This window comes from Loxodonta africana, chromosome 14 (genome assembly GCF_030014295.1).
Source record: "Loxodonta africana isolate mLoxAfr1 chromosome 14, mLoxAfr1.hap2, whole genome shotgun sequence".
Lineage (NCBI taxonomy): Eukaryota > Metazoa > Chordata > Mammalia > Proboscidea > Elephantidae > Loxodonta > Loxodonta africana.
This window is the reverse complement of record NC_087355.1, coordinates 56,007,499-56,034,049: the sequence shown is the minus strand read 5'-3', so window position 1 is coordinate 56,034,049 and position 26,551 is coordinate 56,007,499. Positions and strand designations below refer to the sequence as shown.

The window sequence follows — 26,551 nt, the reverse complement described above, 5'->3', positions numbered from 1 at the left end:
TGTGTATATATATATGCAATAAAGCTGGTTGGTTGGTCCTACTTTTGCTAGACAAAGTGTTGAAAGAAAAAAATAAGTTTAGGGCTTTGGAGTTAAAGCTCAAGCACCACATAAATAACCTGAAAACTGCCACTTGTGCCCTGAAAGAAAGCCTTATTTCTTGTAGTAACAGAGCTGATATTGCCAAAAATCAAACATAGAGTCTTATTGTAAAGGTGGCTGAATTACAACACCAACTAAATTCCCAAAGTTGAATGGTGTCTTAAGTTAAATCGAGATCAATGATTGGGAAGAAATGGGATCCTGAAACTCCCAGCGAATCCCAAAACCTGAAGTATAAAGTGTGACCCATTAAAAATACAGGAAAGAACGAAAAGACCAAAATGAATGTCAGATGAGACTCTGAAAGTTGTTCTTGAATGCAGACTAACTAAAACAAAAGGAAGAAATGATGAAGTAAAAGAGCTGAACAGAATATTTCAAAGGGGGACTCCAGAAGACAAAGTAAAGTATAATGAAAAGTGCAAAGACCTGGAGATAGGAAAACCAAAACAAAAGAACACACTCAACATTTCTCAAGCTGAAAGAACTGAAGAAAAAATTCAAGCCTTGAGTTGCAATACTGAAGGTGTCTATGGGGAAAATATTGAACAATGCAGGAAGCATCAAAAGAAGATGGAAGGGATACACAGACTCACTGTACCAAAAAGAATTGGTCGATGTTCAGCCATTTCAGGAGGTAGCATATGATTAAGAATTGATGATACTGAAGGAAGAGGTTTAAGCTGCACTGAAGGCATTGGTGAAAAACAGGGCTCCAAGAACTGATGGAATACCAATAGATGTTTCCACAAATGGATACAGTGCTAGAAGCACTCATTTGTCCATGCCAAGAAATTTGGAAGACAGCTACCTGGCCAACCAACTGGAAGAGATCCATATTTGTACCCATTCCAAAGAAAGGTGATCCAACAGAATGAGGAAATTATCAATATCACACACAAGTAAAATTTTGCTGAAGATCATTCAAAAGCAGTTGCAGCAGTACATCAACAGGGAGCTGCCAGAAATTCAAGACAGATTCAGAAGGCATATCATTGCTGATGTCAGACAGATCATGGCTGAAAGCAGAGAATACCAGAAAGATGTTTACCTGTGTTTTATCACTGTGCAAAGGCACTTGACTGGTGGATCATAACAAATTATGGATAATGTTGGGAAGAATGGGAATTCCAGAACACTTCATTGTGCTTATGAGGAACCTGTACTTAGATCAAGAGGCAGTCATTCAAACAGAACAAGGGGATACTGCATGGTTTAAAGTCAAGAAAGGTGTGCCTCAGGACTGTATCTTTTCACCACACTTATTCACTCTGAATGCTGAGCAAATAATTGAAGAAAATGGACTACATGAAGAAGAACCCAGCATTAGTATTGGAGGAAGACTAATTAACAACTTGGACGTGCAGATGACACAATTTTGCCTCCTGAAAGTGAAGAGAAGTTGAAGCACTTACTGCTGAAGATCAAAGACTACAACCTTCATTTTGGATTACACCTCAACATAAAGAAAACAAAAATCCTCACAACTGGACCAATAAGTAACATCATGATGAAAGGAGAAAAGACCGAAGTTGTCAGGAGTTTAATTTTACATGGATCTACAATCAACAACCAAGGAAGGAACAGTCAAGAAATCAAAGGACACATTGCATTGGGAAAATCTGCTGCAAAGGATCTCTTCAAAGTGTTAAAAAAAAAAAAAAATCAGATGTCACTTTAAGGACTAAGGTGCACCTGACCCAACCCATGGTGGTTTCAATTGCTTCATATACTTGTGAAAGCAGGACAATGAATAAGAAAAACTGATGCTCTTGAATCATGGTGTTGGAGAAGAATATGGAATATTCCACAGACTGCCAGAGGAGTGAATAAATCTGTCTCAGAAGAAGTACAGCTAGAATGCTCATTAGAAGCAAGGACGGTGAGACTTCGTCTCATTTACTTTGGACATGTTATCAGAAGGGATCAGTCCATGGCGATGGACATCATACTTGTTCAAGTAGAGGGTCAGCAAAAAGAGGAAGACTCTCAGTGAGCTGGATTAACACCGTGGCTATAATAATGGGTTCAAGCATAACAATGATTGTGAGTATTGCACAGGACCAGGCAGTGTTTTGTTCTGCTGTACATAATGTCACTATGAGTTAGAACTGACTTGATGGCACCTAACACCAACAGTGGTGTGGGGCATATCAAGATATTCCTTCTAAAGTGAATGATGAGTTATTGCATCCGGCCCCTCCCACAACTAAAAGAAGGTACAAAGCCTGGTGGACCTATTTGGATTTTGGAGGCAACATATCCCTCATTTGGGTGTGCTACGCTGACCTTTTTATCAAATGACTCAAAAAAATGCTGATTTTGAGAGGAACCCAGAACAAGAGAAGGCTCTGCAACAGGTTCATACTGCCACGCAAGCCGCTCGGCCACTTGGGCCATATGATCTGGCTGATCCAATGGTGGTGCTTCAAGTGTCCGTGGCAGAGAGAGGTGCTGTTTGGAGTCTTTGACAGGACCCTGTTGGTGAATCACAGAACAGACCCTTACGATTTTGAAGCTAACTCTGCCATCCTCTGCAGGTAACTACTCTCCTTTTGTGAAACAGCTTTTGGCTTGTTACTGGGCCTTAGGAGAGACTGAATGCTTAACCCTGGGCCACCAAGTCACCATGCAGCCCAAGCTGCCCATTATAAACTGGTTGTTGTTCGACCCACAGAGCCAGAAAGTCAGACATGCACAGCAGCACCCCATCATTAAATGGAAGTGATCTATATGAGATCAGGCCTGAGCAGAACGTGAAGGCGCAAGTAAGTTGCATGAAGAAGTGGCCAAAATTACCATGGTCTCCACTTCTGTCATATTACCTTCCATCGCCCAGTCTTCACCTATGCCCTCATGGTGAGTTTTTTATGATCTTTGATTGAGGAAAATGGGTGCCTGGTTTATAGATGGCTCTGTGAAATATGTAGGCACTACTTGAAAGTGGACAACAACAGCACTACAGCCCCTTTCTGGGATCTCCCTGAAAAACGGTGCTGAAGGGAAATCCTCCCAATGGGCAGAACATCAAGCAGTGCACCTGACTATTCACTTTGCTTGCAAGTAGAAACAGCCAGATGTGTGACTGTGTACTGATGCATAAGCTGTGGCGAATAATTTGCCTGGATGGTCAGGGACTTGAAGGAAAATGACTGGAATATTGGAGTCAAGGGTTTATAGGGAAGAGGTATGTGGATATACCTCTCAGAATGGGCCAAAACAGTGAAAGTATTTGTGTCTCGTGTGAACGCTCACCATAGGGTGACCTAGGCAGAGGAGGATTTTAACAATCAAGTGGATAGAATGATGTGTTCTGTGGAAATCAGTCACCTCTTTCCCCAGCCAATGGGCTCATGAACAATGTGGCCATGGTGGCAGGGATGGGCTCAGCAACATGGACTTCCAGTCACCGAGGCCAACTTGGCTACAGCCACTGCAGAGTGCCCAATCTGCCAGCAGCTGAGACTAGCACTGAGTCCCCAAAATGGCACCATTACTCAAGGTGATCAGCCAGCAACCTGAGGGCAGGTTGATTACATTGGACCACTTCCATTATGGAAAGAGCAGCACTTTGTTCTTACTTACGGATTTTTCTTCCTTGCATAAAATGCTACTGTCAAAATTACCATCCATGAACTCACAGAATGCCTTATCCACTGTCATGGTATCCCACACAGCATCGTCTCGGATCCAGGGACTCACTTCACATCAAATGAAATGTGGCAATGGGCCAGAGTTTATGGAATGCACTGGTTATACCATGTCCTCCATTATCCTGAAATAGATAGCTTGAAGGAATGATGGAATGGTCTTCTAATGACACAATTATGGAGCCAGCTAGTTGGCAATACCTGGCTGGGTTGGGACAATGTTCTCCAGGAGGCTGTATATCCTCTAAACCAGGGTCCCATATATGATGCTGTTTATCCCATATCCAGGATTCATGAGTCCGGGAATCAAGGGGTAGAAATGGGAGTGGCACCACCACTATTCCCCTAGTGACCCACTCGCAAATTCTTTGGTTCTTATCCCCAGTACCCTGTGATCTGTGAGTCTAGAGGTTTTTGTTCCAAAGGGAAGAATGCTCCCACCTAGAAACAATCAATGATTCCATTGGACTGGAAGTTGAGAATGTCACTCGAACACTTAGGGTTCCTCACACCTCTGGATCAACAAGTAAAGAAGTGTATTGGCTGGCGTGACTGACCCTCATTACCAAGAGGAAATAGGAAGAAGAGTATGCCTGGAATGCAGGAGATCCCTTAGGGCATCTCTTAGTACTACATGCCCTGTGATTATAGTCAACAGAAAACTACAGCAACCCAATTCTGACATGACTACTAATGGCCCAAATCCTTCAGGAATGAAGGTTTGGGTCACCAAACCAGGCAAAGAACTATGATCAGATGAAGAGACTGCTGAGGGTAAAGGGAATACGGAATGGGTGGTGCAAATATAGTTCTATATACCAGCTATAGCTATGACCACATGACCACTTGTAGAAACAAAGATTGTAATTGTTATGAGTATTTCTTCCTTGTATGTGTGCATCTATATGGCACTGGGTTGGGTATGTGTGCAACAAGTATTTTTGTTTTCTTCACTTATAAAATATAAGATGTAAATAGGGCTAGTGAGTTTTTGTTTGTATGCATGTTAGGTGCAAGTATGACTTCATAGTTTTCTTTATTTAGAGATTAAATATGGTTTAAAGAGATGTGTACAGGTGCCATGTTGACAAGAAGTGGACCATGATGGTTAAGGTTTTGTGTCAACTTGGCTGGGCCATGGTTCTTGATGGTTTGGCAGTTATGTAATGATGTAATCACCTCCATGATGAGATCTGATATAGTGTAATCACCTCCAGGATGAGATCTGCTATGAGTAGCCAATCAGTTGAAAGGGAGTTTCATTGGGGTGTGACCTGCACCCAATATATATAGACTTTCTGGCAAAGCTCACACAGGCTTTTCCTCTGCTTTGGCTCCTGCATTTGACTGGCAATCATCTGACCTCCAGTTCTTGGGACTTGAGCCAGAGGCCTGCCATCTGACCAAGCGACCTTGGGTATATCAGCCCTTGCAGCTACATGGCTCAGGAGAAGCGTCCAGCCCAATGCCTGACTCATTCACTTGGAACCTTCCAGCCTCTACAACCACGAGAGCCATTTCCCTGATATAAATCTCTCTCCCACTCTCTCTCTCTGTATAAATATATGTGTATGTGTATATATATATATATACACACACACACACACCCACACACACACGCCTCACTGGTTTTGCTACTCTAGAGAACCCAGCCAAGACAAGAAATTTTTTAAAAATGCAAAATGGAACCATAAAGAGACCATAAAATTTAACATGTAGCCAATGAATAGAGACCCTAAGATACTTGAGTTCAAGCCTAACACTGTTGCCAGTGCCCCACATGATATACTGGAATGCTTTACAAAACCCTGATGTGGGTCACAAAACGTGTGAAATAAGTCCTGTGCAGGACTAGACATTAGGGCATTCACTGTATCCACCCCCACTTAATGCTTTTATTGTATGGCTTCTTCAATAGATATAATAAATGTGTATATTTTTTTTTATATTTATTTAGTTAGATAATGCCATAATTCATGGAAAGATTTGATTTGGAGGCTGATACAATATTAGCATTAAGTTGTTTATTTTTAAAGTTGAATCTGTACTGTTGAAAATACTATTAACTTCAGAAAATACTTCAAAAAATATAATTTTCTAAAGATCAAATAAGGTGTGGTCATTTACTCATAACATTGGAGTCTTAATGCTTGTGTAACTTCACAGTTACATATATTCTTAATCCACACAAAACTAACAATTGCAATTTTGCCAAAAACATGTTCCTTGACACTTTATTTTTTGGGTTCAGCATATAGTCGACCCTGCTGTGTTATGACAGCTTCAGCTATGTGCTGTATTACCCCAAAATATCCATCATTAGTGTTATGTTTAAATCCTACCATCTTTTGAAGTATACCTGCCAGTTCCTGACGAAAACTTCCTTTATTCACTCAGTCTCTCCTTGCCAAAAGTTCAGGCAATTATTTTCACTCCAAACTCAACACAGTATTTGATTACTAGCTCTTTAATATTTTTCATCTCTTTCTTCCTTATATAATAGTGGTTTGTATCCATTTTGGAGTCCCAGGGACTCGCCTATCTGCTAACTGAAGACTGGAAGTTCATCCAGAGGTAACCTGGAAGAAAGGATTGGTAAATCAGCCAGTGAAAACTCTATGGAGCACAGTTCTACTCTGAAACGCATGGGGTCACCATGAGTTTGATAGCAATGGGCAATGGCATGCATTTCTTATCTCCTTCCATGTACCTTTACTGATACCTTCATAATGTAATGTACCTGGCCTGTGGATTGAATTGCACCCCCCAAAAATGTGTGTCAACTTTGCTAGGTCATGATCGTCAACACTGTGTGATTGTCCACTATTTTGACAACTGATGTGATTTTCTTACGTGTTGCAAATCCTATCTCTATGATGTTAACGAGACAGGATTAGAGACAGCTCTGTTAATGAGGCAGGACTCAATCTACACGACTAGGTTTTGTCATAAGTCAATTTCTTTTGACATACAAAGAGAGAAGTGAGCAAAGAGACATGGGGACCTCATACCACCAAGAAATAAGAGCCAGGAGAATAGCGTGTCCTTTGGACCTCTGGTCCCTGCACTGGGAAGTTCCTAGACCAGGGGAAGACTGATGGCAAGGCCCTTCCTCCAGAGCAGACAGTGAAAGAAAGCCTTCCTCTGGAGCTGATGCCCTGAATTCGGACTTCTAGCCTCCCAAACTCATGAGGGAATAAATTTCTCTTTGTTAAAGCCATTCATTTGTGGTATTTCCGTTATAGCGGGACTAGATGACTAAGAAACCTTTATAACACACACTTTAATAGTTCCTTAAAAGGTAGACAGACAGCATACATGTAATTTTTACCTTGATCTTTATTGGGCTGGGGCTTAAAAAAAGCTAAAGTGATTTACTGAAGTTACAAAATTAGTGCTGAAACTAGGGCTCCAACCCTGGTTTTCAACCCTCATTTTCTAAATGAGGAACCATGCTCAGTTTACTTTATCAGACTGCCTCTTTTAAAAAAAGAAATTTAACAACTTACCTAGGTAGGAGAATTGACCTCAAGCCTCAGTATCATATCAGCAGCCATTAGAGTGGATTCATTTATAAGATTAGCTGCCAGTCAATTTGGAAAGCAGAATGTGAACGCCTGAAGGAAGGGGCCAGAGAGCTACTTCTGGAGGAGGCGAGGTGGCAGGGAAGATTAACAAAACAAAACACTGCGAAAGCAATACACCGGGAAGAGAGGCCAACTTATTGTCTGAATTATCAGAGTTCACAATAAACTTTTACTTTGCGGTTCCGAGAATTTCATACAGAAAAAAAATCTAAAATACATGGAATGGGGCAGTGGATTTTTTTTTTTCCTTTGATGATCATTCTTCAGAGAAAGCATTTGGTTATTAAATAAGCTAAAATTAAAAAGTTATAAAGTCTGATCTGATTAAATATACCATGTCATTACTAGCGTAAGGAATGATAAATTTATAAACTTTTCTCCCAATAATACAAAGTAGAAAAGGTAATTTGAAGACATAAAAACAACCTCCCCATTCAGAAAGAATTTTTCAAATATGAACATAGTACAATATTAACATCAGTATTTAAATACATTTGTTATGTTACCAATAAAATCATTTGTAAGTAAGAGCTTCAAGTGATTAGAAACCATTGCCTTGAGATAAAATCACTGCCAAATTGGAAGAGACAAATGGCTGGAATTCGTTCTTAGAAACAGTTTTAGGACCACAGAAATCATAACTGATGGTAAGAGTTTCTATTGTCCCACATTATGGCAATTTTAGGCAAAATGGTATTTCTAAAAAATTTTGGAAAATGGTCTTTTAAACTGTTTCATATGAAAAAAACTAGCTTTTTCTTATAAAATACTTTTAATGTTAGAAATTTTTTGATATTTTGTGATTTTTTGATAATTTCACATAAACTCCTGAAGCTGAAACAAGGAAACCACAGATACTAAAGATTGGAAAGATGAGCCCACCTCTGTATCTACTGCATCCTTTAAGATTACGGCGATTAGACACAGAATGGCCCCTTTTCATGTCTTGCCCCTGTGACTGACTAGGTGAAGTTATTAGTTCTTTAACAGATGAGCACACCCAGAACTAATGGTGTGGTGCTTCATTTCAGAATCAGGCACCCAGAAGTGACCACAATTATCTGAACCATGTACTTGATGCAAGTAGTCAACTGCTTTTCCTTAAAAAAAAAAAAATCTAGATTTTTAATATCATTCTTATTAATTGATGACTAAATATCAGAACAGGTCCCTGAGTGGCATAACCTGTCAAGTGCATGGTTACTAACTGAAAGGTTGGTGGTTCGAAACCACCCAGTGGCACCTCAGAAGAAATATCTGGCTATCTTGTTCCCTAAGATTACAGCCAAGAAAACCCTGAGGCACACAGTTCAGCTCTGAAACACATGGGGTTACCGTGAGCCAACACAGACATCACAGCAACAGGTTTCTATATCAGGATACTTAACAATATCAAAAAGGTATTAACTTTAAAGGATAACTGTATGACTTCTCCTTGTAAGTGAATAGGTTTTGCCTACAAATACCTTAGGCTTTAGGAAGTAAAACTCAAGCTGCCAGCTATGTTTGGAATAACGTATGTCTGGCAAATACGTGTAAATGTGTCCACTGGTGACATCCTTCAAATAGGTCTTTTTGTTCTTAGAGGAAAGATGGGTATAAATATAAGGATAACTCACACCTTACGGTTATGTTTAATTTTTCTCACTAAATTAACTAAAACAATAGATGGTAAATAGTATTCTGTCGATATCATTCTAGCTCCTTTATATTGGTCATCTTAAGTATCAGTTATCTGGAATTGAGTTAAAGTATACTAGATACTAAAACATGGAAAATCATTATGCACAATCTTAGCTAGAGTCAATGAATAAGGAAAATCAATAAAGAATTGATGCCTCTGAATTATGGTGTTGGCAAAAAATATTGAATATACCACGGACTGCCAGAATAGTGAACAAACCTGTCTTGGAAGAAGTACAACCAGAATGCTCCACAGAAGCAAGGATGGAAAGACTTTGACTCAAGTACTTTGGACATGTTATCAGGAGGGACCAGTCCCTGGAGAAGGACATCATGCTTCGTAAAGTATAGGGTCAGGAAAAGGGAGGATGATCCTCGATGAGATGGACTGACCCAGCAGCTGCAACAATGGGCTCAAACATAGCAATGACTGTGAGTATGGCGCAGGACTGGGCAGTGTTTCGTTCTGTTGTACATGAGCTTACTAAGAGTCAGAACTGACTTGAGGGCGCCTAACAATAACAACATTGAAAAGAACATAGTTCACAGACACTTTACTTTGAATTTTTTATTATAGTTTATTATATTTTCTTCTCTACCATATACATGCATGTCCCACAATTTTGAATTTTCTGCAATGATGAATCTGACACCCCACTAAAAAAAAAAAAACAATAGTTTTATGAGCATGTTGAGAAATAACTGTATACATAAGATAATAGGAAACCCTGGTGGCATAATGGTTAAGAGCAACCAGAAGGTCAGCAGTTCAAATCCACCAGGTGCTCCTTGGAAACCTTGTGGGGCAGTTCTACTCTATGCTACAGGGTCGCTATGAGTCAGAATCAACTCGATGACAACAGGTTTTTTTTTTTTTTTTTTGGTTTATAAGATAACAAGGAGACAACCACTCAGACCTTAAATTATATTTGACAAATTTATACATTGGTTTTCATAAATAAAAGTGGGGATTATGTGCACCACTGGGATTCAATAACTCAGATTACATCAGAAAAATCTTTATTGATCATCTGGATTACTAGGTCACATTCTCTGTGCATCCCTTGACTTGTGGCTACTTCCTGTGGGCATCGATTTAATTTCCTAATTGCTCCATTTATTTTTATTGTGTAAGTGAGACCACATAGTTAAAGGACTCGATACAATTTCTAGCACATAATAGGTACTCAATAAATGCTATACATTTTATCTTGGTTATTTTATAATTGAGAATAATTAAAGAAAGAAATGAAGCATATGGATAAAAACTTTGCATTCAATATGCAGACTTGCTTGATAATCATAATTGGCCAAATTAGAATTAGCTTTCACCCAGAACCACTTTCCAGACTAAGAAAAACAGAGGAATAAAAGATCATACTGAATGCAAAGGGTGACAGGAGCTTCCAAAGCGGATTCTACCCCCACAGGTAATGAGGGGATTCAGCCCACAGTAACCCCATGCTGGTATTTCTTTCTTATTTCATAGCTAAGCCAGGCAAAGGTATGTAGCTGTGAAGGTCAACATCAGAGATGGGTCACTCACGCCATTTCTAGATAACCGGGATTAACTGCTCCACCAACACATTTCTGATATTACAGACTTCCAGAGAGGTGAAAATGAGGAATATGCTTAAACATTAGTAAACAAAAAAATTTGTATAACCATATTCAGAGCAATGGAAAATGTTCATCCTACCTAACCTAACTAAAAAAAAAAAAAACAAAACTAGTCATCATTAAATTTTTATAAATCACTTAAATGAAAGCACAAATATCACTATTAGCTACCACAATTTTTTATTGAGAATATAAATCCTTAGTTTTTCTAAGTTGTTTAGTACAGATATACATATTGTCTTTTTTCCATTAACTCAACATAATATCTTTACTCATATTTAGGCAATTAAACAAGGGACTAATTGGGAAAGAAGAGTCAATGAAGATTAAAGAGTGGTAACAATCATTTACTTAAGTGAAAGACAGCTACTAGGAAGAAAGAGAAGTCCCTTGCAAACAGTGGTATACTGAATAAAAATGATTAAATGTAAGATGAACAATTAAAAAGACAGGGGCAATTCTAATTTCTTGATGGGAAAATTAGCAGTATCCTAAATATAAACAGGAACTTCCACCACTATGTCTTCAAAAATACTAATTACTATAAATTCTCCGACTTGCAAATCTCTCTGTCAAGGATTTTTTTACTTGGAATCCTGTGAAAATTATGAGATAGTTTTATTATCACTATTACTTTTGGTATTCTGACCAACAACTTGGCTTCTAAATCAAGAATGTTAAACTAAAGCATCTCTTCAGGAAATAGTAATGTTCTAAAAACGTATTATTAAGTCACTCTTGTTTTGAATTTCCAAAGTCAACAAATTATGAGCAAATCAGATGACTACACAACGATTGGAGTCAACCATTACTTATTACTAACCCATGATAGGTCAGGAAGGATAGTGGTTCCGTAAGTCACAGGAGAAGCACGTGGCATCCAATCCTAAGCAATCGTTGTTGATTCATTTACTGAACAAACATGTAATGAGCATCACCTTTGCATCTGGCCCTGTAATACATTTTTAGGATTACTTAGATGGTATTTTTTAACTGAAGAAATCAGTATTTCAAACTGAACTTGTGTCTACAAAGAAGCAAGCACTTCTACCTTTACATTTAATTGCAACTATATTTTATATGATCCCGTACATCTGCGTTTCCCCAAAACATGGAATTATAACAAAACCTTTTTAGTTGCAGCTTTACTGCTTCAGAATTATAATCAAGCTGGCAGGACCACAGCTGAAATCTGAAACAGGAGCTAGTGAATAATATAAACAAGATTTGAAATGGGACTACTTAATAGAATAAGTTCTAAAGCACTTAGGAAAAATTAATTTACATACACACAATGCAATTACAAGGGAAGAAGAGTCCAGCATCATTAGGGCAGGGTGAAAAAAGAAGCCAGTTACAAATCACGGCGATCCCCACTTGACCTCACTTAGAATATGGTTAGTCATAAATACACTCTACGAAAGGAAAGTGACAAATCTTCATTTTTTGTAAATATTCAAACACCCATACTAGGACTGACCATCTCCTAAGTCATTCAGACTACTGAGGTTTTCTTCTCCATAACTAAAGCCTTTATTTTGGAACATGCTATTTTATTTCGATATTTTACCGTCTTAAAAACCTAAAGGGTCCTGGTTTTGTAACTGAATATGGAAATAATGAAGAGGAAGTCCTTCAAAAAGTCTTTGATAAGGAGCGGCTAGTGGATGGGAGCTGACAAATTTTTGCTCTTTACCACTACAGCTTAGGAAACCCTATGAGGCAGTTCTACTCTATCATACAAGGTCACTATGAGTCAGAACTGACTTGACAGCACACAACAATAACAGTACTATACCTGGAATAAAGTTGTAGTTTTTGTTGTTGTTGTTAGGTGCCATCTAGTAGTTTCTAGGAAACCCTGGTGGCATAGTGGTTAAGAGTTCAGCTGCTAACCAAAAGGTCAACAGTTTGAACCCACCAAGTGCTCCTTGGAAACCCTATGTGGTAGTTCTACTCTGTCCTCTAGAGTCCTCTATGGGTCAGGATCAACTTGATGGCAATGGTTTGGATTTCTCTGGTTACTAGCTTCCAACTCATACAACAGAACAAAACACTGCTGGGTTCTGTGCCATCCTCACAATCATTGCTATATTTGAGCCCATGGTTGTAGTCCATGGTATATTCAATATTCTTTGCCAACACCATAATTCAAAGGCATCAATTCCTCTTCAGTCCTTCGTATTCATTGTCCAGCATTTGCATGCATATGAGGCCACTGAAAATACCATGGGTTGGGTCAGAGGCACTTTAGTCCTTAAAGTGACATCTTTGATTTTTAACACCTGAAAGAGGTCTTTTACAGCAGATTTGCCCAATATAATAAATCTTTTCATTTCTTGACTGCCGCTTTCATCGGCGTTGATTGTGGACCCAAGAAAAACGAAATATTTGACAACTTCAATTTTTTCTCCATTTATTATGATATTGCTTATTGGTCCAGTTGTGAGGATTTTTGTTTTCTTTATGTTGAGATGTAACTCATACTGAAGGCTGTGGTCTTTAATTTTCATCAGTAACTGCTTCAAGTCCTCTTCACTTTCAGCAAGCAAGGTTGTGTCATCTGCATATTGCAGATTGTTTATGAGCCTTCCTCCAATCCTGATGCCCCATTCTTCTTCATACAGTCCAGCTTTCAGATTATTTGCTCAGCATATAGATTGAATAGGTATGGTGAAAGAATACAACCCTGGCGCACACCTTTCCTGATTTTAAACCACACAGTATACCCTTCTTTTGTTTGAACTACTGCCTCTTGGTCTATGTGCAGGTTCCTCATGATCACAATTAAATGTTCTGGAATCCCCAGTCTTTGCAATGTTATCCAAAATTTGTTATGATCCACACACTCGAATGCCTGTGCATAGTCAATAAAACACAGGTCAACATCTTTCTGGTATTCTCTGCTTTCAGCCAGAATGCCTCTGACATCAGCAATGATATCCCTCATTCCAAGTCCTCTTGTGAATCCAGCTTGTATTTCTGGCAGTTCCCTGTTGGTACACCATACTGCTGCAACTGTTTTTTAAATTATCTTCAGCAAAATTTTACTTGTGTGTGATATTAATGATATTGTTCGATAATTTTCACATACTGTTGGATCACCATTCTTTGGAATGGGCACAAATATGGCTCACTTCCAGTCAGTTAAACCCTGGTAGCATAGTGGTTAAGTGCTACAGCTGCTAACCAAAAGGTTGGCAGTTCGAATCCACCAGGTGCTCCTTGGAAACTCTATGGGCAGTTCTACTCTGTCCTATGGGGTCGCTGTGAGTCAGAATTGACTTGACGGCAATGAATTTTTTTGTTTTTATGGTTTGGTTCCAGTCAGTTGGCTAAGTAGCTGTCTTCCAAATTTCTTGACATAGACAATTGAGCACTTATTGCATTGCATTCATTAGCTGAAACATCTCCATTGGTATTTCATCAAATCCTGGAACCTTGTTTTTTGCCAATGACTTCAATGCATCTTAGACTTCTTCCTTCAATACTATCAGTTCTTGATCACATCCTACCTCCTGAAATGGCTGAATGTTGACCAATTCTTTTTGGTACAGTAACTCTGTATATTCTTCCCATCTTTTTTTTTTTTTTTATGCTTCTTGCATCGTTCAATATTTTGCCCATAGAACCCTTCAATGTTGCAACTCAAGGCTTGAATTTTTTCTTCAGTTCTTTCAGCTTGAGAAACGCCAAGCATGTTCTTACCTTTTGGTTTTCTAACTCCAAGTCTTTACACATTTCATTATAATACTTAACTTTGTCTTCTTGAACTCCTCTTTGAAATCTTCTCTTTAGCTCTTTTACTTCATCATTTCTTCCATTCCATTTTGCTACTCTACGTTTAAGGACAAGTTTCAGAGTCCCTTCTCAAATCCTTTTTGGCCTTTTCTTTCTTTTCTTTTTAATGATCTCTTGCTTTCTTCATGTATGATGTTCTTGATGTCATTCCACAATTCATCTGATCTTCCATCACTAGTGTTCAAAGTGACAAATCTATTCTTGAGAAGACCTATAAATTCAGGTGGCATACACATACTCAAGGTCATATTTTGTTTCTTGTGGACTTGTTTTAATTTTCTTCAGCTTCAACTTGAAGTTGCATACAAGCAATTGATGGTCTGTTCTTCAGTCAGACCCTGGCCTTGTTCTGACTGATGATATTGAGGTTCTCCATCGACTCTTCCCACAGGTGTGGCTGATTTGATTCTTGTGTATTCCATCTGGCAAGGTCCATGTGTATGGTTGCCATTTACGTTGTTGGAAAAAGGTATTTGCAATGAATAACTTGTTGGTCTTGCAAAACTCTGTCATGCGATCTCCACCACCATTTATATCACCATAATAAATAAAGTAGGGACTTAATAAATATTACTTCAATATGCAGAGGACAATGAAAGGAAGAAACAGTAAAGGAAAATAGTTTTTCAAACTGTTAGCATTTGAGGAAACTGGACAAAGTGCACAAAGAATTTCTCTGAGTTATTTTTTATAACCACATGTGAATATATAGTTATCCCAATAAAATTTTCAATGAAAATACATTGACTCATAATTGAACAGCAATTTGAGAACCGACAATCTACTAATTATCAAAAGTAAAACCAACCAAATAGATTTAAACCCATTTCACAACAGATAAAATATTCAACAACTAAAGCAGATATAAAAATCTATATCCTCAGGTTTTATGCAATTTTAAGGGAAGAAATGATCTTAAATATCCAAATACACAACTCACTAAAAGAAGAATTAAAAATGAACACTATTTCATTTCTCCTTTCAATATTTACTGCTTATGTGTGGAACTTCAATTACAATGTTTGTAACTCACTATCAATACATAAAAATTAATAATAACCATTGTTAGAAAATAAATTATTTCCTATATGAGAATTGGTTCTTGCATAATATTCCCTCTTTAAAGTCTTGTTTTATTCCTGCTGAGTCTGAAATTTTTTGCTACAATTTATTTCACATTACTAATTTTCCTATATGCACAAAGACTTACCAATAATGCTCTATTATTAATCTTCATATATATTTTTTTGTTTTTGGAAAAAAATTCTACATTTAAAAAATATGAGCAATTTCTTCGAAATGTGGGTGATTAAATGGCATTTTGTGTTCATTTTCTCATCTGTCCCTTTTTGCGAGATTCAGATGCTATACTTGGGCAGATAAAGTCATTACAATACTGCAATAACATAGTGAAATATGAGAAATACAGAGCTGAAATGGATTTAATCTGCTACACCGTTTTAAATGGAAATATATTGTAAGATTATACATTTTGTAAAATGGCAACGCAGATATTACTGCTCCCTGGTGAAAGATACTAAAATCTCCATTTATTTGGCTGGTGTAGGTATGGCCTTAGGTGTACACCTCCAAGTGAATTAAATCTAATTGCTTATTTTCCGTTTCCTCGGAAAGCACTGCCTTTAAGCAAGTTGTAAATGCATTTAAATGGGTATGTTCATCTGAAACTCTGTTCAATAAGTCAAGTGTTCCCTTCAATATAAAGATTCTTCTTTGATCCAGGATATTCATAACATTTCCCTTAACAGTACAGGCACGGCATGGTGGAACTGCAAGAGAATGTTTTGAAGTCGGATGGACATGGCTTTGAATTCCAGCTCTGCCACTTAACGCTGTGTGATTATACGATAGTTACTTAAATTGAAACTCAGGGTCCTTATTAATAAAAACCAGAGAAATAAAACTTATCATACAGAAATCTTGTAATAACTAAATAACATAATATGCATGCGAGGGCCTAACACAAAGCAGGCACTTAAAAGAATATCATATCAGGAGTAATATTAAAACTTTGTAATATTAAAACTATAGCTTGTGTAGAGCAGAAATAATAGCGGAGTCCCCCACCTCCCCTTTTGGTATACATATAAGCACCAGGTGCTTACATATGAGACACGCATGGGATCATGTTTTAACCCCTGAGAAGAAAAGTTAGAATGTTACAGGTCAGTTTGCAATAACAAAACCATCAAAACTACAAACCACAGAAAACTGTTTCAAGGCATGTAGTGGTACTGAGATGAAAATGATGCATAATTTAAAAAAGCAAATCCCACATTCATAAACTGTCTTGGATTAAATAACTTGATAAAATGGAAGCAAAGGAAAAATACTTCCAGCTGCAATTTTCTGAGTGTGCCAATTTCTTACTTTCAGCCATATGTTCATATTTCATTTTGTGATGTTAAGAAGTTTCATATAAAAGATGTATTAAAGGGATGAGAATGCAGTCTGCTGAAAATAATCCTTTGCCATATAGTGACCACTTTGAAAACATAAACACTGACATGTATGTTACATGTCTATTAAATGAGACAATTCTTTTTAAGAAGAATCTCTGAACTAAATTTTAAAGAGATGATTAAATTCATTAAACATATTTATTAAGAGAAAGTATATTTAATTAAGTTTTTAACAAATTAAACACAAATCATTTATTGATTATGAAATAAATATGCTATTACTATTGTCAATTTATCATAACTAACACTTTTTAGTGCCTATTATGTACTGTGTGGAGCCCTGGTGGTACAGTGGTTAACCGTTCAGCTGCTAACCAAAAGGCTGGCAGTGTGAGTCCACCAGTTGGTCCTTGGAAGCCTTACGGGTCAGTTCTGCTCTGCCCTACAGGGTCACTACGAGTCAGAACTGACTCCATGGCAAGGGGTATCTACTGTGTAATATCTCATTTAACTGTCATAAAAACCACATGAAGGATACTGTTTCCATTCAGCAGATGAGAAAACTGAGTCTTGGTGAGATTATGCAATTTGACCACATTCAGAACACTCTGCTCAAGTAGCAGAGCCTGGATTTAAAAAAAAAAAAAAAAAATCCCTGTAAATACTAAGATTACAAAGTCCATACACTTAACATCCTCAAAAAACAAAAACTCTGAATATATTTCAGCTCTCCCAAAATATCTGGTTAAATTTATTACTGAATTGTTTTTAAATAAAAATAGTCTTTCGTCTTGAGCTAAATAGAAGAGGAGGAGAGGCAGGGAGGGAGGAAAGGCAGAAGGAGGGAGAGGAAGCAAGGAGAGACAGAGAGAGCACACAAGAAAGAATGAAGCAAATAACTCAGGTATATTAATTCCAAAGAAAATTTGGAGGAAACAGAATTTAATAATTAACATTTCTGAAAATATTAAACTAATAAGTTCCATGGATATTCTACTTTTAGAAGTGGTATGAAGCCCAAATTCTTTGGGTAGGTGGGGTAAATGTGAATTAATAATAAACGATTTGGATAACCAAGAAAGGCCAAAGATCTACATTTTCTTCTAGGTGGATTTAATGGATTTTACATTTGTAAAACAATGCATATACCCCAATGATCTGACTATACTGATATTGGACAACATTCTGTTTAGGGTCCTGTGACTACCTCCTATACCAAAATAATTATAATTTTGCAATAAATAGAGGTATATAATAAATCTAAGGCTCTTTCCTCCGTCTTTACAAAGGTGCATGTAAATTGTTGGAGGTCAGTTTTATAGGTTGGTTTACTATCTATCATAGTCATGACTACACATAAAAATTGTCCTGCAGACAATAAATATGTCTCTGTAAAGGCCTTACTATTTTTCAGGGTGTGCAGTCACTGTGATGAAGCCATGCTTCCAAATGTGCAGTGTATTAAAATGTATATAGTGGGAAATGTTTAGAAAGACACTCTTATGATGTTTACTCTAAGTAACTTACTATATGTGATTTATTTAGAGAGTGATTGCTTGGAAGAATAGTGGGTCTCTGCCATTGATAATTCTCCAATGTACCTATGTTCAGCAATTTCAGGAATCTTCACTCCTCTTTTAGGATCAAAATAAGGCTTTTTATAAAATCAACTGAAGTGTGTAAACCATAATGTATTACCATTTGTGGTGTCTGAACAAAATACCATTCATCTATTAGTATAGTATAAAATATAGACAAATGTTGACCAGAAGCTCATAATATTATTGAGTTGTTCAGGCATCCCAAGCTATCTCTTTGGGATAAGAAAATGTTCCTGAAAAGGACAAATGAAACAAAAGGTACAAGAGGCAGACAAAATAAGGCTGTAATTTTAAACAGATGAAGTAAATAGCAAAGACACTGTAAATAAAAATATTGTGTAACACTAAAAAATACAGTCACGGATGAAGATTTGAACTTTATGTTAAAGAGATCATGTATAGTTATCTCCTAGTTTCTATAGGACAGATAACATTTATCAATTGAGATATAATATTAAACTGTTGAAAAGTGAAAAGGTCTCTACCATCAAGTGTACAGAACATTTCAAAGAGATGGTAACAGCATTTCACCACTGTCCTCAGCATAACATCTATCAGCTGGAGTAAATAAAATCTATCATTTTTGGAATAGAAATATTCCTTCTTCCACTGAAGGTGATATGAGTCCAGGCTACCATTTTTCAAGGGTTTATTAGCCATCTTAGGAATTTAGTTCCTACTATCCTCACAACAATCTTATAAGGGGGGTATCATATAGGAAACCCTGGTGGTGTAATGGTTAAGTGCTACAGCTGCTAACCAAAAGGTCGGCAGTTCGAATCCACCAGGCGCTCCTTGGAAACTCTCTACTGTGTCCTGTAGGGTTGCCATGAGTAGGAATCGACTCAGCCGCAACCAGTTTGGTTTGGTTATTATCATATACATTTTACATATGTATATGCAAAGGATTAAAGAGATTAAAAAACTTGTCATGGGCTTGGCTGCAATTTAAAACCAATGTGGTGGGGACACGCGGGGGGGGGGGTGGGAACAGTGCACGCAGACTAAACCACAGCACAGACCTGCTTACTCAGTCATGTATAGTAAATATCATTGTCTAAACCATTAAGAGAATAGAACATATTTCAAGTGGTTTAATTAGGACCAGATGCCTTTTTCATTTGCACAAATTTTCTGTCAACATAGAGTCTATACAGAAGATATCATAAGACTTCAGTGAAGCTACCTTGACTTTCTTTTCCACCAGAGAGATCAACAGTTCATTGCTCATTGGGAGTTGAAGCTACTAACAATGATTGCATGACTCACTAGTCTGGTATAGCAGTTTGGATCTAAGGAAAAGAAGAATTGGCAACTAGAACCTGGATAAAACCCAAACCAAATCAGTTGCCGTCAAGTCGATTCTGACTCATAGCAACCTTATAGGACAGAGTAGAACTGCCCCATAGGATTTTTTAAGGAGAAGCTGGTGGATTTGAGCTATCAACCTTTTGGTTAGCAGCTATAGCTTTTAACCACTGCACAACCAGGGCTCCAGAACCTCAACAGAAATAGGAAAAAAAAAAACCAAAAAACAAAAAACTGAATTATTACTGCCATTATTAGGTCAACCGTAGCAAACTTCCTTTAATGGCAATATTTTATATTCTTAAAAAATGAGATTAAAAATAGTACTGACTCTCCAACAAGGGTGGCATTAATCCAAAAACACAAAATAATAAATGTTGGAGAGGTTGTGGAGAGCCTAGAACACTTATACACTGCTGGTGGGAATATAAAATGGTACAGACACTTTGGAAATCGATTTGGTGCTTTCTTAAAAAGCTAGAAATAAAACTACCATACGATCCAGCAATCCCACTCCTTGGAATATATCCTAGAGAAATAAGAGCCTTTACACTACCAGATGTATACACACCCATGTTCACTGCAGCACTGTTTACAACAGCAAAAAGATGGAAGCAACCAAGGTACCCATCAACGGATGAATGGATAAATAAATTATGGCATATTCACACAGTGGAATACTACGCATCGATAAAGAACAATGATGAATCCGTGAAACATTTCATAACATGGAGGGATCTGGAAGGCATTATATTGAGTGAAATTAGTCAGCTGCAAAAGGACAAATATTGTATGAGACCACTATTACAAGAGCTCGAGAAATAGTTTAAACAGAGAGGAAAATATTCTTTGATGGTTATGAGAGGGGGGAGGGAGGGAGGGGGAGCGGGGTATTCACTAACTACATAGTAGATAAGTACTACTTCAGGTGAGGGGAAAGACAACACAATACAGGAGAGGTCAGCACAACTGGACTAAACCAAAAGCTAAAAAGTTTCCTGAATACATTGAATGTTTTGAAGGCCAGCATAGTGGGGGCAGAGTTTTGGGGACCATGGCTTCACAGGACATCTAGGTCAATTGGCATAATAAAATCTATTAAGAAAACATTCTTTATCCCACTTTGGAGAGTGGAGTCTGGGGTCTTAAACACTGGCAAGTGGCCATCTAAGATGGATCAATTGGTCTAAACCCACCTGGACTAAGGGAGAATGAAGAACACCAAAAACACAAGGTAATTTTAAGCCCAAGAGACAGAAAGGGTCACATAAACCAGAGACTGCATCAGCCTGAGACCAGAAGAACTAGATGGTGCCCAGCTACAACCAATGACTGCCCTGACAGGGAACACAACAGAGAACCCCAGAGGGAGCAGGAGAGCAGTGGGATACAGACCTCAAATTTTCATAAAAAGACCAGACTTAATGGTCTAACTGAGACTGGAAGGACCCTGGGGGTCATGGTCCCCAGACCTTCTGTTAGCCCAGGACAGGAACCATTCCAAAAACCAACTCTTCAGACAGGGGTTGGACTGGACTATGGGATTGAAAATGATAGTGGTGAGGAGTGAGCTTCTTGGATCAAGAAGACACATGAGACTATGTGGGCAACTCCTGTCTGGAGAGAGATGAGAGGACAGAGGGGTCAGAGGCTAGCCGAATGGACATGGAAATAGAGAGCAGAGAGAGAGTGTGCTATCTCATCAGGGGGAGAGCAACTAGGAGTATACAGCAAGGTGTATATAAATTTTTGTACAAGAGACTGACTTGATTTGTAAACTTTCACTTAAAGCACAATAAAAATTTAAAAAATGAAATAAAGTAAAACAAAAAAAAGTACTAACTCACTATTTCAATCTATGAAATACAATAATCACAAGGTAGCAAGAGATATATCCAGAGCTGATATATTATAGCTCAAGGGAAGATGTTTTAACTAGAGCCGACTTTTAATTTGACCGCTTTGAAATGCTCATTTTATTGGATACATTCCAAAGCTTGCCCACATGTTCCAAAAGGGGGTCTTGGTCATATCATTCCATTTTTCTAAGACCCATCTTTCCCTGCCTGCCCCCATGTTTTAATACAAGTCTTGCTAGCACTAATCATGCTAATGGTATGTGATCTTCTGGCTATCTTATTCAGTGTTCAGCGTTCATAACTGAACACAGTACTTAAAGCCAACAATGTGTCTTGTGTTCATAAATGTGTCTCTTGAACCATCTCAAGGAATTTTGATTGTTTTTAACATGGACAGAGCCCCCATTATCTTGGTGCAAATAAAAGTAGTTCTTAACAGAAATCTGTTTTCTTTTCTGAACATTATGAAAGTGCCCCTGACCTTCAACTTGAGGAGTACAGCATTAAAAAAAAAAAGATAAGGTTCCACTGTAAACCATGAAAAACAGAAAGAGGACTAGCGGGAGAAAAAAAATTTAGCAAAGAACATCAAAACGACTCTCATCTCCTTTTAAGATAGTCTGCAATATCCTACCAATAATAATACCCTGGGATTAGGAGGTGCAGAGAAAATTAACATAAATATCATATCATTAAAACATACCACCTTCATTATTAAATAGTAAAATTAATATGGCAATATTCCCAATATGACCTGGTATCTTTAGAAGTCGAGTTACATTTTATCCTTTAAGAACTTAGGGCTGAATAATATATAATTTATTCCAGATCTATTGCTGTGTAGAATTTTTGCTTAAACTATCATGTGATTTCAAACAGCATCTTTGTTTTAACCAAAACTAGGGCTGATTAAAACTTTGAAATACTCCGTAACTCTCTGAAATTCAGAAGTCTCTGTCAAGATCTACTGCCTGTGTAGACAAGTTCCCATCTTTAATTAGAATATTCACAAAAACTCTGTGCATAGCCATGTAGTAAAAAAATAATGAATATATGAAAAGTAAGATCAAATTACTAATTTTGCAAACAGTGATAAAGGGTTAAAAATAATGTCACACTGTGATCATGTGTGACTACTGAAGCCCATGAACATAAATCTCCAGCATCCCATGTAACATGCTTAAGAATGACTCTAATCAGAGAGCAGACAGAGCTAAAGACTCCCTCCGGGGCTAAGCGTCTGAAGTAAGCTGCAAGGCTATAATCAGGTGAATATAGACACTATAATTTTCAGAGACCCTCACAGTCTTTCTAGGCCTGAGACAGACTTTACAATTTCTTTGAAATGCTGAAAAGAAGCCCAGAAAAATCAAAGCAAAGGATTATCATCCAGACAATCCAAACTGTAGACTGTAACACAAAGATCCGTTTGTTTCCAAAGCAAACAAAATATTCCATTTGTGTGATGGAGTACTTGCTGAAATCCTGTTTATTATATGCAGTATAGGAACAAGGTTTTAAAACATTTCCTCAACAGTCTTGTATGCTGATATGCAATCATATCTGGGTTTGTCAGTGGCTGCCACTCTACTCATGTAGGATTAGACCTGAACTTGAATCATTGGCTCCTCCGAGATGTACATCAAATAGAACTTACTCAAGTAGCATGTGTTAATAAAAAGCTACAACTGTGGGTCTGAATGTATGTCACACAGAAACACAAAGGTTACTTGGGAAACAGATTGGCTTTACTTTATGAATTATGAAGTTTCTATGGAAATCTGGATCATAACATAAAGTAGTTATTTATTTAATGGGAAGGAGGCCAATGGCAAAGCTGTTTGGAATTTCCATTCTATTTATTCCCCTAATGATATGCCTTCATATTGTTTGTGGGGAAAATTCTAAGAGCCAAATGGCGATACTCCATGTACTTGAGAACAATGCCATTTTATGATCTCAATGTCTCTGAACACTTGCTGATACTATGGACACATCTTTGGTCATATAGATGAAGGCACACTCCTAACTCCCCCATATCCACTGTCTGCCAAAGTGATCACCTTCAAATTTTAAATCTCATCATCTTACCTCACCCTCCTGCTTGGAAAAAAAAAAATCAATGCCTTCCCATTACTTTTAAGATGAAGACAAAATTTTTAACACATCCTAAATAATCTGGTCTTTTCCCCTTTTACTCTAGCTTTCATTGAGCCTTTCATATGTACTAGAGCCAATGCACGGGCTGTTCTCTCTTCGTGAATATTCTTCTCCTTTCTCTAAGGCTAATTAGCTCCTCTTCATGCTTTAGCCATTCCCTCAGAGAAACTCTGGGAAAACAGACAAAAGAACAAGAAGGAGGAGAAGGAGTAAAAACAAGGGTTTAGGGAGTAATGCTTAGTTAGGAGTGGTTTCTAGGATTAATATATAGGTTGTTTTGTTCTGTTGATCAAATTGGAATAGTAACTTGGTAATACAGTTTCTAAATTCTCTAGAAATATGCTTTCTTTATATAGCAACGGACCCTTCATATACATAAGGAAGTCTTTCAGTTTTTTCTGAAGATTGCATAAGAAGTAACACATTCCCCAACCATCAGCAACTGGGAAAGAAATTTGGTGTTTTTTCTCTGTTCAGTCCTTACAAATTATGAAGATCATTTTGACCACCTGGAGGGGTTCCTGTCTATACTGTTTCAGCTTGCGCCAAAACCTGTACACATCTTCTCTTCTAAAACTGTTCTGTTTTGGCCAGTCTCATAAAGCTATGTTTATGAGAGTTACAAAATAGGCAAGACAAACATTATGTTAATTGTCTTTTTCATTCCAGTGGGACTTAGGAAAAGTAGTTTCAGGTTGCTGTATGTTCATATGATGGTCTTTTGCATAGTCTTGTATGTGTAATATAAATTTTGAGAAATATGTTCAAAGCTCATTTATTCCTTCTGCACATAAATCAGATATGTTAATTCTACACAATCTTTAATTTGCTGGAGCATTACCAGAATTTATGATTAAAAAGGTACAGTTCTGAATACTGATGCAGCGATACAGACAGCCCTCTCCTCCAGATGCACACGGAATCTTCCAGTTCTGGAATCTTTGCTATGATTTCTTCTATTACAGCAAGTTAATGCCACTGGTAATCTCTCTTCTGTTTTGCTTTCTTCTGTAGCTGCAGTAAATGTGCTAAACTGACCAAGAATTAGCTCAGCAGAGTAGGTACATTGTACACCTGATGACTTCAATAAGTGAGCAGAATTATGTAACAGGAATGTAAAATGCACAAGCCTTACATCAAAATCAACAGGAGCGGGTGAACATTTTCACTGCATCTTTTTTATTCTAAAAGAAAGTTGAGCAAAAAAATCATATATGTAGTTAAGTCGTCTGTTCATTAACATCAGGGAAAAATCTTTTTTTTTAAAGAAAAATCTTAACGTTTCTATTAGCTTTTTAAAAACACAAAAACAGTGATTTCCTTGGGAAGAATGAAGAATTGTCTTGAGACTCCAGAGCAGTAAAATTAAAATTTTTCTTATTTTGTCACTTTCTTCGCATCTGACCTTCTGTATTACTACTTTGTGGAGTAAAACAGATTTTTTTTTTTTTTTAGAGATTCAATCCTCAACTTGTGAAGGGATATTCTGTGCCTTCAAAACATTCATATCATTTATTTTGGAATTACATTAATATATAAAACAAGGCATTCCCCCTAAACCCTATTTTTCTCCTTATACTATTAAAAAAAAAAAAACCAACCAATCAACTCATTGCCATCGAGTTGATTCTGACTTATAGTGACCCTACAGCACAGAGCAGAACTATCCCACAGCGTTTCCAAGGAGTGCCTACTGGATTCGAACTGCGGACCTCTTGGTTAGCAGCCGTAGCTCTTAACCTCTACACCACCAGGGCTTCCCTTTATACTATATAGAATATAAATTTGATTTTGAGGTTACCAACAGGAACAGTAATTTATTTGGACAGTTTTTATGACCAAGTATGGTAGCAGAAGAGTTCTTTGGAATTTTTTATTTTTTTTATGTAAGCCATTAACACCTTCAGAGTTTTTATCTAAATATCTTTAGCAAGAGTTTGGAAAATAGGTAGTCATTATATTCTGCATGTCAAAACAAATAGTGTTTTCATCTTTAAAAGTGACTCTGAAAGAATTCCCTCTTTCCAAAGGAAATGAGGCGTACATGAAGTGAGACGCAGCTCAATCCACACTCTGCTCACCAACCTCGCTGCTATCTCAGTAACTCCCATTGCTCACCAACCTCGCTGCTATCTCAGTAACTCCTATCACTGGAACAGAAATGGCTTTTGTAAACATCTCCATAACTCAGACCTCCAGCACAATAAGAGTGGTCTGTAGCCTAGGTGCTGGGTTTCCATTGTAGCCATTCAGCAATGGACAACAAATGCTTCGAGATGCTTATTAAAAAAGGGGTTTCAGCCAAATAGCCACACTTCATTAAATATACTGAGCAGCCATCACAGGATATTTAAATGAAATTGCATATAAAATGCTAGACACCATTATATTTGAACATTAGTTCAATATGTTAGGTTTGCCTGCTGCCTGGGTTTGTATCATATATTGTAGAGCTCAGAACTTAGTGAAGTATCTTGTCTTTAATAGTGTAAATGGTCAACTGCGTATGTTATGGAAAGAGATCTGGAACTAAAGTATGTGGCAGGACACCAAATTGTCATGAGGTTAAACTACTAATGGTTATAAGATTTTGGGAAGATTAGGGGAGTCTGCTTGCTCCATAGGATAACACCTTTTACAGAGCTATAAAAAGTCTCCCACTGTGGACAAAAATTGCTGGCACACCTCTTTGAAAGCAGGTGCCAAAGACTGCAATTGTGAATTATAATACATCTATTAATGTGACAGCTTGACTTT

At 37.5% G+C, this 26,551-nt stretch overlaps 1 protein-coding gene across 1 annotated transcript in view; it reads right to left on the bottom strand.

Annotated features, from left to right (window-relative positions):
- Positions 1-26,551, bottom strand: part of ZFPM2 (zinc finger protein, FOG family member 2) — a 530,223-nt gene that overhangs the window by 270,264 nt on the left and 233,408 nt on the right. The gene's annotated exons all lie outside the window — the stretch shown is intronic.